Below are 21,201 nucleotides of genomic sequence, written 5' to 3'. Positions count from 1 at the left end.
GCGCAGTCGACACGGGGAGCCGCGGACGTCGATCCCGCGCCGCGAGGACCTGAGGTAAATCAATCAAAGATACGCAACTTCAGCTACGTGAATAGTGTAGCTGAAGTCGAAGTATCTTAGATCGATTCCCCCCCCTCTAGTGTAGGTCAGCCCTCTGTGTCTTGGTACTCCCCCATCACCAGCACGAGATAGAGATTTTATGATTTTAGCCACCACTATTCTAACCTAATGAGCTTCAAAACACACACCCCCCCCCCCATGGTATGGTCCAATAGGATTGTCAAGGTAACCAGACAGGCTCAAAATAAAATAAATCCTAAGGGGAGATGAAACAGCAGGTTAATAGGAAGCTGCTCTTCTTGACCTTCAAAATGCATTAAAAATGGAAGCTTTTCACAATAGGATTTATTTCCTGTCTACCCAAGACACTCATTATGCACATTGCAGGTGTTTAAATGCAATGCCCATACTTGAATCAATCGTGGTAGACTGTTCCCATCACTCAGTGGCCCAAATATTGCACTTCAGGCCAGGCAGCAGCAAAGTACATCTGAAAACACTGACAGTTTTCCTAAGAGCAAACTCCAAGTCTCCCCAACAGTGCTCTAAATTTCACTTTAGAATTATTTGAAAGCCGCACAATTCTTATATTTAACTGCAACTAACCATGTTCAGTCAGTAGATGGGGATTTCATCAATATATTGTAACTGCCACTGATAATTTTAGCCTGAGTTCAGTTTTAATCTTCCCAAAATGCATAGACTCAGAGAGACTATAGAAAATTGCTGTAGATTAAGGAGTTGTCTTTCATTCCAGGAAGTCAAATTTTTAGAGCCTGTGGACTCAGATTATTATTGTACTTTGTTTCATGTTTAGCAACCACAAGATACAGAATTTTTATACTAGGGGAGCTAAGTGATGTACTAGGTAGCAAACCACAAAAGCAATTTTGTTTGAGAGCTTAATAGGCAAGATTGATCCTTCCAAAATGGAAAGCATCCAAATGTAGAGAGCACCATTCCACTTACATGACCAGCATGATATTGAAGAAAATATGGTCACGATTCTTGGAAAATTATTAAAATTTTAAAAAACAAATGTTGCTGAACTGTTCCCCTCCCTGTATTATATATAAATATAATGTTTTTGAAATAAAGAAGCTGTAAGCTCTTTGCATCAACATTAAACTTCCCACCAAGTCAGGATAATATTCTAGACCCTGCAGAGTTCTAAGCCCAAACTCTGTTCCTATTCTTTTGAGGGAAAAAAAGCACCATATACAAATCATTTTAAAAGTAGAATTGGAATACACCAAAAACCCCACAATGTATTTCCAGTAAAACTATCTTGTGAAGAATGACAGTGAAGTCCCTGACCTGTATGTGTCCACACCACACGCCATTGAGCTCAATGGTGGTACTTCTATATGTACACGAATAAGTGCGTGCAGGGTTATGGCCTGAAGGCCTGATCTGCAGCCCAGTGAAATTAATGAAAAAAAGACTCCCATTTGCTTCAATGGGCTTTGGATCAGCCCCTTAGGGTAGGTTGCGGTTGAAGGCTATCAAAACAAACCTACTCTCAGAAGTCTAGACAAGGTTTGGCCAGGCAGCACGACAAAACCAAATCATTTTATGACCTGGTTCAGTCACAGCCATGTTTAAATCAAAAAAGTGCATGTTTGCTTTGATGATGTGGCTGGGTCTATGCACAGGGATGGAAGATGCATACCAACTGTGGTTGCCTTCTTTAGCTCCTTTGGTATCTGCACAAGAGATTAAATCCTTGAACTTTAGAAGAACATACTCTCCTACTCTGGTGATAATATGAACAAGGAGACAGGCATCCTGGATAAAGGTAGAGAGAAAACAGCAATAGCATCTGGGCAGAATAAAAGTTATCGCCATGTCTACATTGGGGACATGTAGGATGATAAGGAAGTGTTAATTTAGGCCTTCTCTACATTAGGAAAGAGATGTAACGCCAACTGGGGTGCTGAAACAATTTTTATAATGAAGGTGCTGGGAACCATTGAACCAAACTGTAAACCCTGGACATGATGGAATCCATGTCAAAACAGGGGGTGTAGCAGCACCCCCAGTTCCAGCACCACCCCCACTTCCAGCATCTATGCTAACACCACACAATAATTGACGTGTTTTAATCCTAGCAGAGACAGGGCAAGTTCTAGAATCACTTCAGTTTAGCTGCCCCTTCTTCCCCAGGGTTCATCATGACCAGCTAAACCAATGGAAAACTAAAACTTGCCCTACCTATGCTATAATTTTAAACTGTGTTAGGTGTGTGTTTTGAACATGGTAGGATGTGTCTACACTAAGAAAAAGCTAACTCAGTTCAAGTAACATGTTTTATACAACTTGGCACCAAGTGGAGACAGGGATAAGTTGTATTTAAACACAGGTTACCTCAACCAGGTAAGTTTTAAAAGCATGACTATGGGCAGACTATGTGCAAAATAGTGTTTAACTTCATGCTAGTTAAAAGTGCGTTAATGCAAATATCTAAGGGCCATGGTCTCATTGTTCACATAGAGAAGCAAGCTGGGATGTGTGTCTACCTTGCACTCATCTGCTGCTTAAATGATCTTGTCCTCTTTGAAATGGGACTCTCTCAAAGTGTTTTAATAAACCATTAATGCAGTTCAGCAAGGTCCAAATGGACAGACTGTAGCTGGCTAGCGCAAGGTAGATTCATGCCCCAGTTTGCCACAACCTCATTGTTAGGGCTGGTCTACAAATACATTTTTCCATCTGCACTGGGAAAGGGTGCTTAACCTAATTTTGGTCAGCCCCTTAGACAGGGTCCAATCAGATTATAACCAAGTAACGCTCCAACCCACATACTATGGGGAATGCTGCTTCCTAAATACTCAGACAGAATTGGTAGTGCATGAGCATTTTTAATAAAAAGCTTTCTATCATGGCATGATCCCACCCACACAAACCAGGTGAGCAGTGTATTTGGCCAAAACAGTGTTTTACCTGTTCTAAAAACACAGCTGTTAGGATATAAGCTTAGAGTTGGCATACAGTGAAAACTAATACCAGCCTAGCTGTGTCAGTCATTGGTATAAAAAAACAAAACAAAGCAAAAAAACAAAACCATGCCGCCTAATGACATAGCCATGCTGACACCCCCCCCAGCACAGATGCAGCTGTGCAGACAAAAGTGTTTCTGTCAGTGTAGCTAACATTTGGGGAGATTGTGTTCATGCACCCGCAGAAAAAAAACAAAAACAAAAAAAACTCCTTCTGTTGGCACACATTGCATCTACATTAGATGGCTATGCTGGTATAGGCTCTGTGGCGTAGACACAGCTTTAGACTGCAAGATCTCCCAGGGCAGAAACCATGCGCTTTCCATCTCCCACCAGAGTAGATAATCTACCTATCCAAGAAGCGCTAGGTAGGAAGAATTCTTCTATTGACCTAGCACTGTTTACACCAGAGATTAGGTCAATTTAATGACACTGCTCAGAGGTATGGATTTTTCAGACTCCTGAGCAATGTAGTTGGGTCAACCTAACTTTAACTGTAGGCCAGTTTCACTTAACTCGACGTCATTTCTGTCCGCATTTAGCATGATGACTTTTGAACACTGCATCCGAGACACTTAAAAAAAATTATATATCAAATCACAGGGAACATCCTAGGCATCAATGACCAGAACACTGATTTCCCCCACCAAATAATAAAACAAGGGAAAATGGGAGACAGAGCCCCTGTCATCCAGTTAGCACAGTCACAGCTTCAATCATCCCTTCAATTGTCTATAGATCAAACAACTGGTTGATGGCATCCATTAATGCCTTTCAGCATAATATCTTTACCTCATTTATGTTCTTTCTCCCAATAGAGAACAACATGTTGATCTCTTGTCTGTCTGGGAGAGAAGCCATTCAAGAGACATAATGATGGGGGGGCTGAAGGAAGAACGGATGGAAGCGGAAGGGGGTATGCACACAGCATCTGGTGTGGAGGAAAGTGGAGAAAGGGAGACAGACAGCCCCTGGCATGGAGGGAAAGGGAGTAAGGAGGAATGAGATGCACAGAGAACCTCTGGCAGTGGGAGACTGAGGGGTGTGTGTGTGTCCCACACAGAGTCTCTGGCAGAGGGAGTTTTGGGGAATCCCAGAAATACAGGGTGATGGGAAGGTGGCACACAGGAAGCTTGCGGGGGGTGTGGGTGGAGAGATGCAAGGATCCTTTGGTGTGTGCAATGAGCTTGGTGTACAGAAGCAATAAAGCGTGTGACCCCTTAGTCCAAGAACCTAGAATAATGGAGCTCTTCTGATCCTGACTGAAAACTCTGGGTGTTACTCCAATACACATAACAGCAGTACTAACCCCAAGTATTCCAATCAAGAACCAGGCCCCCCAAATTAATGACATTTTAAAATAAAATACATTAAGTTTTTTGTTTCTGAGCCATTAAGATGCATTCAGGTCACATTTTTAAGTTTTTTCTGCAATGAGTGCTGGAAACTTCTTATTTTTGTAAATGAAAGCTGAGATTCTCACATAATCACACTAATTTCCATGCTGGGCTTTAGAAACATCAAGCATCATGAGATCTGTGATTAAAAAAAGTCACAGGGGTTGACAATGCTACAATAATTAATCCTGTGTACATAAGGCCCTAAAACAGCCAGGCAAGTGAAGCAACAGTTCAGCAAAGCACTTAATGCATGTGCTTGAATCCAATTGACTTCACAGGGAATTCAAGCATGTGTTCTAGGGCTTTGCTGAAAGCAGAGCCTAACTTAAATAGAGAAAGGAGCCTAATTAAAAAAAAAAAAAAGGAACTGTTAATTTGTGCTTGCCTCTAACATACCTCTCCAAACAATAGTTAACTTCAATGTGTACAATACTTTGTCTTGCTTTGTTTAATATTGATGGTCAAGGTTACATCCTTGACCAAATTAATCTCTCAGTTTCAGGATGTTTTAAAAATAAATAAATAAATAAATAGAAGAGTGAGCTCAATGTAGTCTTCATTTCTTAACCAGTCTTTCTGGATTTTCAAGAGCAGGCTATTTTCTTTTGTTGTTGAAAGAACACACTTCTGAAAATATTCATCTAACAATAGGAGATTGTTAAACTACCTAGTTTTAAGGCAAGGTAACCGAACCACCGCCAAGATGAGAAACCTTTACTGCATTCCATGCGATTAGTGTTTTGGAACTATCGCCCCAAGACCCTCAGGTAAGCGAGTTGTTCACAACGCAGTAAAAATCTGGTTACAGACTTAATCCTCACTTCAGCGGAAGTCCAGGGTGCTCTGCATCTTCTAAGATTAGGCACAGGTTCAAGAGAATTGATCAAAACAATGTTGAGAAGCGAGTTGGTTGGAGTCTTTGCCTTACCACTTGTGAATAACTGCAGCTGTAACTTACAGAATCAATACGTTTTAGCCACATCATGCCATAAGAAAGCAACTTTATCTACCCTAAGACAAATAAAACAATCGGGAAAGGCCTAGATGCAACATACCAGGTTAAACAACCAGAGAAAGATTTCTAAATAGTGCTGTTAGCTCCCATGTGTTTGCAGAAATAAAACCCCTCCCCACCCCACCTAAAAATAAAACCTCAGCCAGTGACAAGTAGTTACTTTTCTTTAGATTAACTTCTTATGGGAGGATAAGGATAAGGCTCTCACCACCCAGCTATGGTTGAGATCTGATGGCCTGCGACTACTTAAGGAAGAGCTAGATACAACACCAATGGCTGTCTAGACCTATTTTATATTAGGTATTAAATATGCCACAGAACTGATGTCTCCCAAGATTTTAAACATTCTTATGCAAACTTCCAGGAGGGGAATTTTAGAGGACTTTAAAAGTAAATTAGTTTGCATTTCTCCTCTTGATAACTTGGTGCTTAGTAGAGAGTCATTTATGCTTTGGAACTGCACAGAATACAGACAATTCAAGGTACAAGTTTTTCTTTAAATTAGCTGGCTTCTTTCTTGTTACAAGTGTAAAAATCACACAGGGTTCCATAAGTTTGATCCCACTGCTGTACAGATCACAGACAAATAGTTTTCTGCCATACTTAGGAAGGCATGAGAATTTTTATCCCCAACATCCATGCAGCCCACTACAGCATCACTATATCACAGTCTAGCAACGGAGTTTACGATCTCTTGTGAATGTTGCAACTTAGTAGGGAGGGTGTAGGAAGAGATGTGCAGTGCAAAGTCAGAGTGCTTTGCCTCAGAAAGAGCTACAGTAAATGGCAGGAGACATGCAAAGGATGATCTGGCTGAGGCAACAGGCTGTGTTAAGGATTTGTTCCTGTTTTATGAGCTTTTCTGCTGTAAGGATCAGGGATTATTAAGGAGAAGATATCACAGAAGTTACAGATTCCATGACTTACAGAGACCTCAGTGACATTTTCTGCTTCATTCCCAGGGTGGTAGAGCAGGAGCTCTCTGCCACTATAGGTGGCAGGGGACCCTCGCAGCTGCCGTCTCCAGAGCCCTGAGCCCCCAGAGAAGGCAGGGAGACCCCAGAGCCCCGACTGCCTGAGGACAGCCGGTGCTGGCTCCCCTCCTTCCATGCAGCAGGGCTTGGGCTCTCAACATCCCTCTCTCCCACTCCCCTGCCCCCAGGCTTCAGTTATCCCCTATCAGTCCTTTCCCCACCATTATTTTTACTAAAAAGTCAGATAGCTCATGGGCTTCAGTGAATTTTTGTTTATTGTCCGTGACCCATCTGACTTTTACTAAAAATTTCCATGACAAAAATCTTAACTGTAGTGATTTTCTAAGCAAAATACAACCTACCTGTGAAGGGATGGCTGAAGCCAGTGGTAAACAAGAATTCCAAATTGTCAAATGCATTCTGTTAACAGAATAGTTCTGGCAGAATGTGGTGCTGCAGCTGGCTTCTTAAGGCTCCCTTGAATTGACATTTATTCACATGCTCCTCCTCATCAGATGGACACTGTCAGCTTGAAATAGTCCACTTAAAAAAAGGTTTCAGATAACTACACCCACCCAGTTCCTGGTTAATATTTTCTCCACAGCACTCCCACAAGCAAGAAGGGAAAAAAAAAACACACTGACCATACAGGGACAACAGTGAAACCGACTATTCAGAGATACAAAGAATCCCCCTCTCCCACTCAAATTTCAAATGTTACTTATAATGCTAGTCAGTACAGCACCTCAACCCTAATTTAGAATTGTTGTCCCTGTATGCTTAGTTGTGAAGAATACAAATCAGACACTTTCTTCTTTTATCTAGAAATCTCTATTCTATTACTGAACAGTGATCTAAACCTAGTATTGGTTTCAGAGTCATCTGTGTGCAATAAAGACATTTTCACAAGCGTTTTGACTACTAACGTTCCATTTTACATAACAAGAAGATTTGTGAAGTGACTATTCTATATAGAAATTGCTGCATCTATAAAGTAGCACCCATCTGCAGAGCTGCATTAGCCAGGGATCTGTACAAGAGCCTTAAAATAATGCCTTTTAATAGACTAGCCAGAAAATACACAAGCTGTTAAAACCAAGACTTATTCTTTCTTAAGTGGGGTTGAGGAAGAGAAAAAGAAGAAAAAAAAAGTCTTCCCTTCAGTTTCCATTCCTTGTACAAAAAAAGCTGCTATGCATTTTTGATACCTAACTGCTATTGCTTTGCAACTGAGAGGGAAACAACCCCCCAAAAATAAAAAGAATTTGATCTTGAGCAAGTCTCTTCACCTTTCTCTGCCTCAGTTTCCATTTTCCAGCTGTCTCATATACTAACAGCTTACAGTCTAAATACATGTCCAGCACCTAGCACAGCGAGGCTCTGATCTCAGTTCTGGCCTCTAGGTGCGATACAGATGAAAAATAATATAAGATAATTGCATGTTTGCAATGGACTTCTTAAATATTTGTTATAAACCAGCAGTTGTGGTTTCTACAACAAACCTAACCACAAATAAATGGCTTTTCATCTTCCTGATATTAACACAGCTTTAGAACAATGGGATGAATACATGAATGCCACTTAACTTTCCCGCATCATTTCCCTTATGCACGCAAGCACCCACTTCATTTGTATCTTCGCCTTGTTGCATTAGGCTCACTCATCCCTCCACCTCTATGGCTAATGCTATTGCACTGAATCACATAGACCTGTTTTGAGCAAGTTCAGAAGACAGGGTATTTAAAACCCCAACCGCCACTTATTACAGCCTTGTCTATACTAACACTTGCAGTGATGCTGCCACTCCTGGGTGGGAAATTTTTCAATACCAAAAAATATTATTAATCAAATAAGCATGCAAGCTGTTAGACCCAGCCTTTGAGAGACAGGGAAGCACTCCGAGGATTTTCGGATACAAAAGGGCTCTATAAACATCATTACGCAAGCAGAATACAGAGCACATGAGCTGGTCCTCCTGCCTCTGGTAGCGGCACCTCAGTAGCTACATTTCTTAATCCCCCCCACCCCAGCCCATCAGGGATAAACAAACAAACAGCATCATAAACGGAGCCTCCTACTAGACAGAAGGAAAAAAAACGTGTTTGCAAAGGGTAGCCAGGCGCTTGGCTTTGGATAGCCACAGCCTAAGAGGTGGTGCTTAAATAATCTTGGGCTGGTTTCCTATGAAACCTGCCTGGAGTGGAGCAAAGGCAAAGCTCTCCGCGCTGAAAGTCCAAAGCAGGGGAGAACTACAGGAGCTCCCCCATACAGGGTAGTGGGTCAATCTAACATAGCCTATTCTCTGCAGTTTTACACACGGGAGGAGACCCATAGCCCCCTGGCCGGGGCGTTAGTCAGTGTTGGGTACAACGAAGCCACTTGGTACCACCTGTTACCTCCACGGGCTCCCAAAGCACCTGGGTCAGCGACACCTTAACGCCTAAGCAAGGAGGCGGTGGGGGAAGAGGAAGCAGATTCAGGGCAGGGAGGTTTTCTGCTGAGATTCGGGATGAGATCGGAGGTGTGACGAGGCAGGGACACGGAGAGGCTGATGGGCACACGAGGACCTTTATCCGCACAGCCCTGCGGGATTTCCGGAGCAAAGCCGCTCACCATCCCGTCTTGCTAGCTACAGACAGCGCCGAGCACCCAGCTGGGACCTGCCAGCCCCCCAGTCCCGCTCGGACACAAGAGAGCCTGTCCCTCCCCGCAGCCCGGCCACGCTCCTGCCCCGGCCAGCGGCCGCCCGCCCTGACTCACCTGGCCGGCCCGACCCGGTCTAGCCCGCTCCGTCCGCCAGCGCCGGGAGCCGAGCAGGTGCAGGCGCCCCGCGCTGGCTGGGGAGCTCTCCCGGCTGCAGTGATTCCCCCTCGGACAGGGACAGGGACGCCTAACCCAGCAGCCAGCCACTGAGCTCATGCGCACTAGCCCGGCCCACGCCCCCCTCCGCCCAGCTGGTGTTTAAAGGGGCAGTTCTCTGCCCGGGGCTGGCCAGCTGGGGTGGAGTCCTCCCCCTTTCCCCTCGCTCCCCAGGTATTGCAGTGACCAAGCTTTTCCTTCCGCCTTTCCAGACTAGTTTACCCCTTTGAGGCACCTGATCTGTCTTGCCTACCCCCACCTTTCACCTCACTTAAAAACGACTTGTTACACAAGCGGACATACAAATATAAGTGTCACAGCACTGAACAGTTGTTGACTTTCTCATTTTAACCATATCATTATAATATAAATCATTTGGAATAGAAAGATCATACTTACATTTCAGTGCATAGTATGTAGAGCAGTATAAACTAGTCCTTGTCTGTACGAAATTTTACTTTGTACTGACTTCCCTAGTGGTGTTTTAGTAGCCTGTTGTAAAACTAGGCAAATCACTAGATGAGTTGATGTGCTCCCTGGAAGACCTCTGAGTACCCCCAGGGGTATGCGTACCCTTGGTTGAGAGCCACTGAGGTGAAGAATAGAATCGGTATTGCAACAATGCTCACTCTGCAATACAGCAACACCCTGGCAAGCAGAGAGCGCCCATGACTGGCTTGTGGTGTAATGTCTCTTTAAACACAAGCTCTCTGTTGCACAGCTGGTTTTGTTTCTGATACTGAGCTGGCAGATATTTGTAAACCTGTTAAAACATCCCAAACAAAGACATAAACCGGGGTGGGGAGGAAGGGATGTGTGTAATAGTTCGTCATGCAGCAGAGTGAGAGTTTGCCAGCTCTCATGGCTCATCTTGGACTTATTGGGTTAAGTTTTTAAAGCAAGGATCATGCGCAGATCAAAAACACTGCATGGCACCTTCCAACCCAGGGACTCAATACACTTCACAAAGCAAGGGCACGACCCAGCAAACACTTAAAGCATGTGCCTAAATTTACTCTGGGGGACAGCCCCACCCTCATTGGTGTAAAAAATGCAAGAACCCTTACAACAACGCTGTGACCAAGGGAGGTAAGTATCTTTATTATGTAGATGGCGAAAATGTGAGCCCAGAGCTGCTAAGGCCCAGATCCTCAAAGGTAGTTAGATGCCTGGCTCCCTAGGGCTAGATGAGAGGCTAGTTAAAAAGCCAGCACATTAGCAATATTGCCAATCAAAATCATGAGTCAGACCTCAAAAAAATCATGAAATTGGGTTAAAACTCTTGATAGTGTTAAAACAATTAATACATTTGAGGTTCTTTTTATTCTCCTGGTTTTTAAACCCATAGAGATCACCTCTTCAAGCTTTTGTCTGCAATCAGGAAATTTCTTTTTTTTTAAAGACAGCTGAGAGTCTCACATAATCACATGAGTCCAGCAGCTGGGGCCTTAAGGACACCAACTAGCAAGAGACTTGCTGCAAAATCACATGAGGTGGCAACACTGCCATAGCCTACTCTAGACATCGTGCTGTTCTTCTACCTCTTGAAGAACTGTACTGGTGGAAAATTTTAAGGAAAAAAACACCACCACAATGTCAGAGCTAGGAAAACTACTGTCAGAGCTGGGAGTCTTGACTCTGTTTCCAAATCTTTCTCTTCTAGGGCTCATGCCTGAATGAGGAAAAGAAAGCTGTTCTGTCTCTCACGCATTATCTCCATTGTGCGTTTTATTAAACAGTGCCTCCATCTCAACAACAAATACAATTATCTGGTTGAAGATAATGTTACTGAAACACAGCTGAGAGTTTTTTTCCAATGTTAAATGCTGGTGTTTGCCCCATCTTGCCTTTTTGAAATGGTTTGCTGCAGTTCTTAACTTAGCCCTGATTTCTAGTACAGAATGTGGAGTCATTATTATTTACAACATATGATTTTAGCCCTTAGAGATCAGGACTAGAACTCAATGAGATTTTTAGGTTGAAACTTTTTTCTGCCAAAAAATGCAGAATTGGGTCAATCAAAACATGTGAATTTGTGTTGGAATTTGCAGAGTTGAGTCCATTGGGGTTGGGGAGGGGGGAGAACAAAAAAAATCTAAATGTTTAAAAAATATATTTTCAGAACAAAAAGTTTTGTTTTTTTATTCAAAACAACTTTTCCGTTCGAATTTTACCTCAGCTTTATTTTTTGAAAAAGGTTAAAATGACTCAGACAAAATGAAATGTTTCTGATTGACTCAAACTCATTTTTTTCAACTTGTTAAGATTGCAAAGAATTTTTTCCTTGGGTCGACCCAAAACATTTTTTCCCTCAGTTTGGTCAGTGAAGAGTTATTCACGCAGCTCTAACCGAAACTCTGTTGTGCTAGGCATGGCACATATGTAGAGTAAGTACGTGCAATCTCAGTAAGAGTTTATAATCGTAGAACTCTTACAAACTTCAGTGGGTCTCGGGTGCTAGAGCTAGAGGTGTGGGGGTGCTGCAAAACCAACTGTGATTCATCCAAGCTGCTTGTGTCTGCGTCCACACGCATGTGCATGCATGTTACTGCTCCACCTCCTGTCACCGTGCGTACAAGCAGTGTAACAAGCATTTCAAAAATAGCAATAGCACTTTTGTTCAAATATCATGGTTATGGGTGTGATATAAGATCATAAACTGGGTAGAACAGAAACAGGATCTATTATAAAGCCCCATATATAGGGGTTACCATCCCTCTAGGATTGTCCTGTAGTCTCCAGGAATTAAAGATGAATCTTTAATTAAAGATTATGTCATGTGATGAAACCTCCAGGAACACGTCCAACCAAAACTGGCAACCCCACCCATATAAAATTAACACAAGTATTGTGATAATCCAACTATCTCGGAAGTATTTATTTATACCACATTTAGGGTGACCAGACAGCAAGTATGAAAAATCAGGACAAAGTGTGGAGGGTAATAGGCACCTATATAAGAAAAATCCCCAAATATCGGGAGTGCCCCTATAAAATCAGGACATCTGGTCACCCTAACCACATTTGTGGTCATGCCAGTCATCACATTAATGCCTTTATTTTCCAGACCACACAGTAGAGATTTCAAACCATTATCTAAACTGTGCCTGTGGAAATCAGTACTCTCCACCCATAGCCATGACACAATTATTCTCTGTAGTGCTTCACAAAGAAGCCGAAAGAGACTTGGGAAAAATGGGCTAATCTCATATCAAATAAATGGGATACCTAAAACATATGATTGGGGGGGTGCTATGCAATTTATATCACCAGTGTTTGGAGAGTCATGTGAGGGGGAGAGTCGCCCACATTTCTGGCTATAAAAACGAGCACCCCACCGCATCACGTGTTTAGAATTTTATATAGTAGCATGAGCAGTTTTAGTGGGAAGAGCAAGCAAGACGTTGGGATTCTGGACTTCCATACTCTATTTCTAGCTCTGGCTGCCAGCAACTTACTACTGTACAGGGTCCTAGGCAATCCCACGTGCCAATTATTAAACAATTATGATTAAATGTGAAATCATTATTCCATTACTTAAAATGATTAACTACTAGTGAATTATTCATTGTTACAGGACAGAGGTGCCTCTGTCTCTTGTTATAGAAAATGGGAATGATGCCCACCTCACACGGTGCTTTTAGGTCCTGATGCAGGAAAGCACTTATAATTTAGCCTGTGCTTAAATGTTTTCCTGAATCGGGGCCATAATACAGTATTTGTAAAATGTTTTGAGATCCATTGATGAAAGACATTAGATAACTGTAAAGTATCATTACTTACTAGTAAGCAAATATTAACTGCTCACTCCATGCAGCAGCCACTAAGAGTCAGTGCTTTTATTCCTAGCTTTTCCCTTTTAGTGGGTGATCACTGTGAGCGAAGCCAGCTGCTTTCCAGACCTTTGTCAGTCCCCTAGGTATATACAGGGTCTTTGTATTGAATGATTTATACCATGCACTTGATGGTGTTGATGCCTTATACAAAAAACCTAGCAAGCCATACAGAAAAACTGGTTCTATCTATGTGTTCTCTCTCCCCACCATGGGTCATCTTGAATGATGTTTTTTAATTATTTGTATTTAATCTTTCACTTTTTTCTTCTTTCCTCATTTTGCCACATAATCTGTTAGCTTAATTGTTATATCCAAGGGGCGGACGGTGTTCTGGGAAAGCACTTGCCAGGGGATGTGTCCTACATTCAATACTGAAGGTGGTGAAATTCATGGTGTATAGTTCCAGCCTACCACCTGTACATTATATGCAGTAGAGAGCTCCTTCACGCAGCACTCCACTAACTTGTTACACCTGTTTGAAAAAAAATGTGAAGCATACACCTCCTTCCTGCGCCACTGCTTACTGATAAGCATGTGGTATTGACTTTTCTGGTCATTGCTCAACAAGCCATTGCAGGATTTCATGTGTGTTTATGCTCACTTGATTTCTGTCCAGTAAGAAGCATAACAACAAAACATACCTGATGATAGCGTCAGAACAATCATATCTGTTTGGATCCCAATCCTGCATCTCCTATATGAGTTTTGCCTGTACCAGGACTGCAGGGTTGGGCTTGCATCTGTGAGCCCACATTGTGAGAGAGGTCATGTATCTGACAGACCAAAAATCCACCTCCATCCCATGCAGTGTTCTTAGTCTGCTTTTACTGTTACAAATGCCTGAGTCTACAAATAGTGAATTGGGAAATTTAGGGTCAAATGCTCCAACATTCCATCCCACGCTATTTTAAACTTCCCGAACTACTAGCTTTCATTTTTGGGGACTTTTTTCTCCATATTTGGGCTGGTCTGCTCTGGTTGAGTGGGTGGTATCGAGCAATCGGAAAGAACTAATAAAATGAAGGATAGTTATTTATTATTACTCCCTTTTATTGTGGTAGCCTCTAGGGAGCCTGATCAGAGACTGGATCTCCATTGTAGTAGGCGCTGTACAGACAAATAACGAAGCCTGTCCCTACCCCAGAGACCTCACAATTTACATGTCACACAGGATGCAACAGATGGGAAAAACAGACAGATAGGGCAGATGCTGTGGGAGGACGAGATAATTATAACATGGACAAATGTAGCAGGAGTAAAGCCTGAGTTACATTTTATTACTATGACTATTGACTCATTGTTAAGATTACTGTGACTATTACTGTGATTTATCATTTCTATTACAGTAGCACTTGGAAGTCCCAGATAAAACTGGGGCCCTCGTGTGCTTAACACTGTACCAACACAGTGTATTAAGACAGTCACTCTTGCTGCTGCGTATCATCATGAGGTGTAATACACAAGAAGTATGACGAAGCTGTTCAACATTTCATGACAATGTAACTGCACATGTGACTGATTAAACAATTTCTGATTACAGTAGCCCATGGAAGCGCAAAGAGATACTTGTGGAGAGGAGAAGCCAAAGAAATAGCCATCTGTTAATTATTTAGAGAGGAAGGATGGTCTTGAGTCTAAGACAGTGGACTGATGCTCAGAAGATCTGGATTCAGTGTCCAACTCTGCCACAGACTGCCTGGGTAACCTTGGGCAAGTCACTTAGGGACAGATACTTAAAGGTATTTAGGTGCATGAATTTAACTGATTTCAATGGGAGTTAGGAGCCTGAATGCTTTTGAGGATCTGGATTTAGCCTCTCTGTGCATCAGTTCTCCAGCTGTAAAATGGGAATGATGCTTTTCTTTTCCCCATAGTTTGCCTAGTCAGATTGTAATATCTTTGTAAAGGGAATGGTGCTTACTAACTGTACACCATCTGGCACAATGGGGCCCAATCTTAGTTGGTGCCTCAAGGCACTAAATGTCATTCAAATACAGAGTTAGCTGTTCCCTGGTTTTTACCATTCAATAGCTATGTTTTCTGAGGTTTGTATTATCATTTTCTCTCTCTGTCTTTTATTATTTATTTGTGTTACAATAGCTCCCAGGACATGGACCAGGACCCCCTTGTGCCAGGTGCGGTACAAACACAGAACAAAAAGTCTCTGCCCATAGGTGCTGGAACTATGGGTGCTGGGAGTGCTGCCACATCCCTTACTTGAAGTGGTTTCCATTATAGACAGAGTTTACAGTTCGGTTCAATGGCTCTCAGCACCCCTACTATACAAATTGTTCCAGCACCCCCGTCCCTACCCCAAGAAGCTCACAATCTAATGATTTATTTCGGCACTTTTTAAATGTATGTGGCTTTCTTCCCAATAAGAATTTCACAGATAAATCTTTGTATTAATCTCACAAGGGAAGGAATGAAAGAACAATAAATGGCCTATGGTGTTTTCTATTAGATGAAGTAAAATAAATACACATAAATAAGCTTGTCTTTTTTTATTTCTAGGCTCCTGGTTCAACTCCTTCTCTGACCAATAGGGACTGAAAGTCGTTGTCATCTGATGGTTGTTTGGTGGTCTGTGTGAAATAGATTTGGGTTGGGAGACTCAATCCTGATCCCAGTGGACAGGAATCTCTGTCACAAAAATCACAACAGGCAGTGATTTTGACTGTCACTGGCAATCTCGGAAGACGTGAATGGGCTGCGAAGGCTGATGTGCACGTAGATGGAATCCTTTTAGGTGCTGTTTGAGGATAGCTTGCACGGCAGCTCTATAGCAGTTCAGTGGACAAATAGAGGGCTGCAGTCCCCAGACTTCTCAAAATGACACCCAGGGTCCATTTCAACTCCCACTGAAAGTCAGCTGGAAGAATCCTATTGATTTCAGTAGAAGTTGGATCAGGCCCTAAATTCATAAGCCTAAAGAAATCAAGGGTGAAATCCTGGCCTTACTGAAATCAATGGTTGATTTGCCTTTCCCGCCAGTGGAGGCAGGATATCACTTTCCATTTTATTTGTGTGAATCCATTCAAATGTCCCACTCACAACTTCTGGGTTTTTTGTCTTTGTTTTGTTTATTAACAAATAAAACAGAAGAAAATTCCATGGCAGCAATACCTTATTGCCAGCTGCCAAGACTATTAGAGGATAATCTCAGCCTAGGAATCTCTAGCACTGTTCTTGCACCTCCTCTTTCCTAATCCTCTAGCCTACAATTACAGACTAAACCATGGAAACAACAGTCTTTGTTGTGCCTTATTGCTTAATTGTTTAATGAGGTATTCATGTTGTCTATGTGGATGCACTGTAATTTTGTAGCTGCTGTGGCAATAAACCCAGAGGTGCCTTTTATTCAGAAGGATTTACTTGTTTTCATGCTAAAATAAGACACTATTAAAATAAACATCCACTTCCACTGGTGAATAAATCTAGAGATATCTCCATTCCATTAAGGTAGGGAAAAATAGCTTGCAACCTCCTACCCCCTTTGATGTTATTTTATTTTTAATGCTGAAAAAAGACAGCCTGAACTTCAATGCCTAACGTTTTGGAGATAAAGTCTTTGCTAAAGATTCAGCTCCTTCACCTCTCCAGCAAAGGTAAGAGAATCAGCATTAGTGCTGCTTTGAGATATCCAAGGGGTGCTCCAGCAAGCCCAGACCACATTCCTCGCATTTCTAATGGCAAAAAAACAAAAACAAACAAGTGGGATAAAAAACAAACAACTCATTATACATCAGACAGAAGTTAAAAGGCTCATATAACCCAGTTTATTTAAAAATCCATTGATCATTAGATAAGAAAGTCCCTTGCAGGAGGTATTCCAAAGAGTGAAAAATATTCAACATAATGCAATCGTTGTAATGAGAATTCTGGATCTGGATCTACTCGTGTGCCCCTCTGTGTTACAAGGGTAGGAACAAAATACCATTCTTGTTTGTCAGACATGGATGAACAAAATATATACATCATAAATGACTGAAAGATAATGCTCCAGACTTGTCAATAAGTCCATTCTTTGAAGAACCTAGTTTGCAAATACAATTGGGCAATAAAATAACGACAGACCAGGGCAGGAATGCATTATTCCCAACCCCTAGCATTCAAAAATCAATGGTCAGTCCCCTAGAAGTCATGACTGGTTTAAAAATCATGCAAATTATAAACAAACCCCAACCAAACACTAGGTTTGGCGTGTCCTATTGCCTTCTGGCTTTTGCACCTTTATGGGTCACATTGCCCATAACTATGAGTGATCGGAACTTACTTTTGGAGGCAGGGGAGGGGAAGCTGAGATTCTGGTGGTGTATACACATGACTCCAGCAGCAAGGGCTTAAAGAAAAACATCAAGTATCACAAGCCTTGCAATACAATCATGAGAGTAGGCAGGGATAAGGGAAGAGATTTTGAAGAGTGTTTTGCGTTTTAACACATGCAGGGTAAAAGTCTGCTACGCTGATAACCTAGCATTATACTCCATAAGTAGTAGAAATAATGATAATAATAAGACCTAGCACTTATATAGCACTTTTCATTGGTACTTCTCAAAGCCCTTTACAAAGGAGGTCACTATCATTAGCTCCATTTTACAGATTGAGAAACTGAGGCACAGAAAGGTGATGTGATTTGCTCTCCTAGCAGCCTTAGGGGAAGAGTCTCCCTAGTCCCAATCTAATGCATTGTCCACTAGGCAATACTGCCTCCCTAAGTAGTCCTATTGACTTCATGGAGTCCATACTAAAGTATTACACATCATGAATAAGAGTATTAGACTCTGGGCCATCACAGAAGTCCTTAGGCAGCTGCTTCCCTGATGCCATATTTTTAAAGGAAGCTGGTAACAGGGGAAGTGAGCAGTGGATGGTTCAAGGATTGCTCTCCATTCAGATTCTGCCAAACCCATTACTATACAGCCAGGCAACCTACTGACGGCACTGGTGATGAGAAAAGGGCTTTGCAAGCATACATGCAGCATCACCACTCAACTAATACAGTGTATGTCAACAAAAAACGTTGTGGCCTATGTTTGTACTGGCATAAAGAGTATATGGTTTGCAATTCATTACTTCTAATAATGTTATTGTTTTTTAAAAGGAAACGCAATGTGTATGTCCTCCTTTTAATGTTGCTTACTGCCTCTCTGCTGGTAGCGGTAACATTGTCAACATTGTTTAATGAGCTGTTACCGGCTTTTGCAGGATTTCAGTCAATGAGATTATGTAGGGTCATTGAGGGCAGAATTTAACTCATGCTGTGGAGACTTTCACCTCTAGGCACAAAGGCCCAGATCCTTAAAAGCTTTTCGGCACCTTACGCCTTTTGAAATCAATGGGAGTTTGAGGCCTAAATACCCTTGAGGATCCTGGCTGAAAGGTCAGCTTCACCTGCACATGCAGCAGCTGAGCTCAAGGTAGGGGCTGAGCAGGGCAAAACTGGCTGCACACCACCTTTGCACCTTCCCTGTGCTGATCAGTTCATTCTTGTGCAAAGTTTAGAAAAACTTCAGGGGATTGCTTAACTTATGCCTAATTGCCAACAGCCCTTATGAGCCATTCTGGTAGCTGAGAATAGGTGGGGCATAAGAAACCTCTAGCCATGCCCCTTTTTCCTGCGAGAATGCCCCTAGCATGCCATCTGTACTGGAGGTTTCTGCAGAGGATGGCTCAGAGCCAGCTAGCCAACCACCATGAAGCTGCCAAGCGGCTGCCAGAAGGAAGCCCAGAGGGTCTGAGTGTTTCATTATCATCTGATATAGCTGTGGATTTCTCTCTCTTATTATGTTACCAGCTGTGTTTATATCACATGTGAAATACCACTCTACTGAGTCCTTGAGAATGATGTGGAATTATTGCTCCGTGCCTTTGTTATTCAAACTGTTGACTTACAGGAGTTCCAATTAAACCACGTCCAGAATGGAGCCACTCCTACCCAACAAAGCTTTCTGTGTCCTTACTAAGGCTGCTTGAAAATGTTCAGTCCACACAGAAATGGAGTTACAACTGTGAATTATAATTGGGACTCATTTAAGAGCACTTTACTAGGTGTGACGGGTTCCCCCTGGGGTGCCACCTGGAACTGGGGTGCCACTGAGCCCTCTGACCCACAGCACAGGCTCCCTCTCACTCTGTGCTGCTATGACCAGTTGCAAAGCCCTTCAAGCTCGCACGTTCAGCTGCATTCACATAGGTAGGGACATACTCAGCTTCCCAGCCTAGAATCCCAGAGCAGTATTGTGCTCCCCTGGTCAAATCTGGGTAGCATATGGGTTTAATACCTGCTCCGCCTCTCCCTCAATGTGAGGAGGACCATGCACACTTGTGGTAACCAAGCTGAGGTTTTCCCCAGACACCTTAGTCAAACACACACTGGTTTGGGTTAAAACATAAAATAAGTTTATTAACTACAAAAGGGGAGATTTCAAGGATTATAAGTGATAGCAAACAGATCAAAGCAGATTACCTTAGTAAATATACAAAACCACAAATGGTGCTTAACACACTAGATAGGTAGGATATGCATTAGCAAATTCTCACCCTGAGTGATAAATAGGCTGACAGATTCTTAAGGCACAAGCTGGTTTGGCTTTGCAGATTAGGTTTCCCAGGTTTTTATATGCAGGCTAGAAATCCCTCCAGCCTGGGACCACCACTTCCCCCTTTTCAGTCTTTAGTCCTCAGGTGTTTCCAGGTGTGTTGTCCCATCATGATGTCATTTCCCCCTTTTATATCTTCTTCCCACTTGCTGGAAAGCTCTTTTGCTGTAACCTGGGTCAAACAGTTCCCATTGTATAGTGCTGTCTCTGAGAGGTTTCTATTGTACACCTTTCCAGGGGTAATCCTTGTGTTTATGTGCATTTCTTCAATAAGCCATTAACATTGTTTGGCTTTTTTACTGTTGTACTTGAAAGGCTGCTTGTGGGTGTTTTCAGCCTCACAACATGTTTCAGTAACACATATATAGACAAACTTCATAACTTCACATGACTATAGCACATACAATCCAATGAGATATTAATGTCTAGCAGCTCAAGACTTTTAGAATGACATCTCACAAGGTAAACTTTGTACAAAACATATCCTAATTACATGTCAGTGGTGAATATTGGGGCGCCAAGGTGTCCTACTAGGTACTTCAAAAAGCCACAATCCCACAAATGAGGAAGAAGTCTGTGCTGGTTTACACCTCCCCCCCCAGTTTAGAGGGAAAGTGAAGGTATCTATATGGACAAAAAGGGAAGTTGATAGTAATTAATATAAATCAGGAGTTAGGAATTGTAGCAAATTGATAAGAGAAGCAAAGGGACACAAAGAGAAATCTATGGCCAGTGGAGGTAAGGACAGTAAGAAGGAGTTTTTAAAATATGTTAGGGAAAACAAAAGAATCCCGATAATAATATTGGTCCATTATTAAACTGAAACGTTAGAATTAGCAAAAAATGCAGAAAAGGTAGTAGTGGTCTATAAATATATCTGTTCTGTATTTGGGAAAAATAACAGTGGATATAGATTCAACACATGGTGATGCTAACACTCTTTCCATTCATTAGTATTTCTGAAGGATGGTTAACAGAAGCTACTAAAGTTAGACATTTTTAAATCAGAAAGTCCAGATCACTAGTATGCAAGAATTTTAAGAGCGCTGATGAGGACCTCGCTGGATCAGTAATGCTGATTTTCAATAAGTCTTGGAGCACTGGATGAGTTCTAGAACAGTGGTTTTCAAACTTTTTTTCTGGGGCTCTAGTTGAAGAAAATTGTTGATGCCCACGACCCAACGGAGCTGTGGATGAGGGGTTTGGGATGGAGGAGGTGCTCAGGGCTGGGCAGAGGATTGGGGTGCAGGGGTGAGGGCTGTGGGCTGGGGCCAGGAATGAGGGGTTCAGGGTGTAGGAGGGGGCTCTGGGCTGGAGCAGAGGGTTGGGGTGTGGGGTGTGGGAGGGTCAGGGCTCTGGACTGGGGATGCAGGCCCTGGGGTGGGGTCAGGGATAAGGAGTTTGGGGTGAAGGAAGGAGTTCAAGGTTTGAGGTGGTTCAGGGTTGGGGATCGGGG

At 42.5% G+C, this 21,201-nt stretch overlaps 1 protein-coding gene across 1 annotated transcript in view; it reads right to left on the bottom strand.

The window, feature by feature from the left end:
• Nucleotides 1-9,294, bottom strand: part of PROSER2 (proline and serine rich 2) — a 30,578-nt gene extending 21,284 nt beyond the window's left edge. Inside the window, exon 1 of the mRNA XM_032798315.2 lies at nt 9,209-9,294. The gene's annotated coding sequence lies outside the window, so the exon portion shown is untranslated. The remainder of the gene's footprint in view (nt 1-9,208) is intronic.
• Between the last annotated feature and the right edge of the window lie 11,907 nt (nt 9,295-21,201).

The sequence above is a fragment of the Chelonoidis abingdonii genome, chromosome 1 (assembly GCF_003597395.2).
Source record: "Chelonoidis abingdonii isolate Lonesome George chromosome 1, CheloAbing_2.0, whole genome shotgun sequence".
Classification (NCBI taxonomy): domain Eukaryota; kingdom Metazoa; phylum Chordata; order Testudines; family Testudinidae; genus Chelonoidis; species Chelonoidis abingdonii.
The sequence above is the reverse complement of the archived record's forward strand: the minus strand, read 5'-3'. Positions and strand labels throughout refer to the sequence as shown.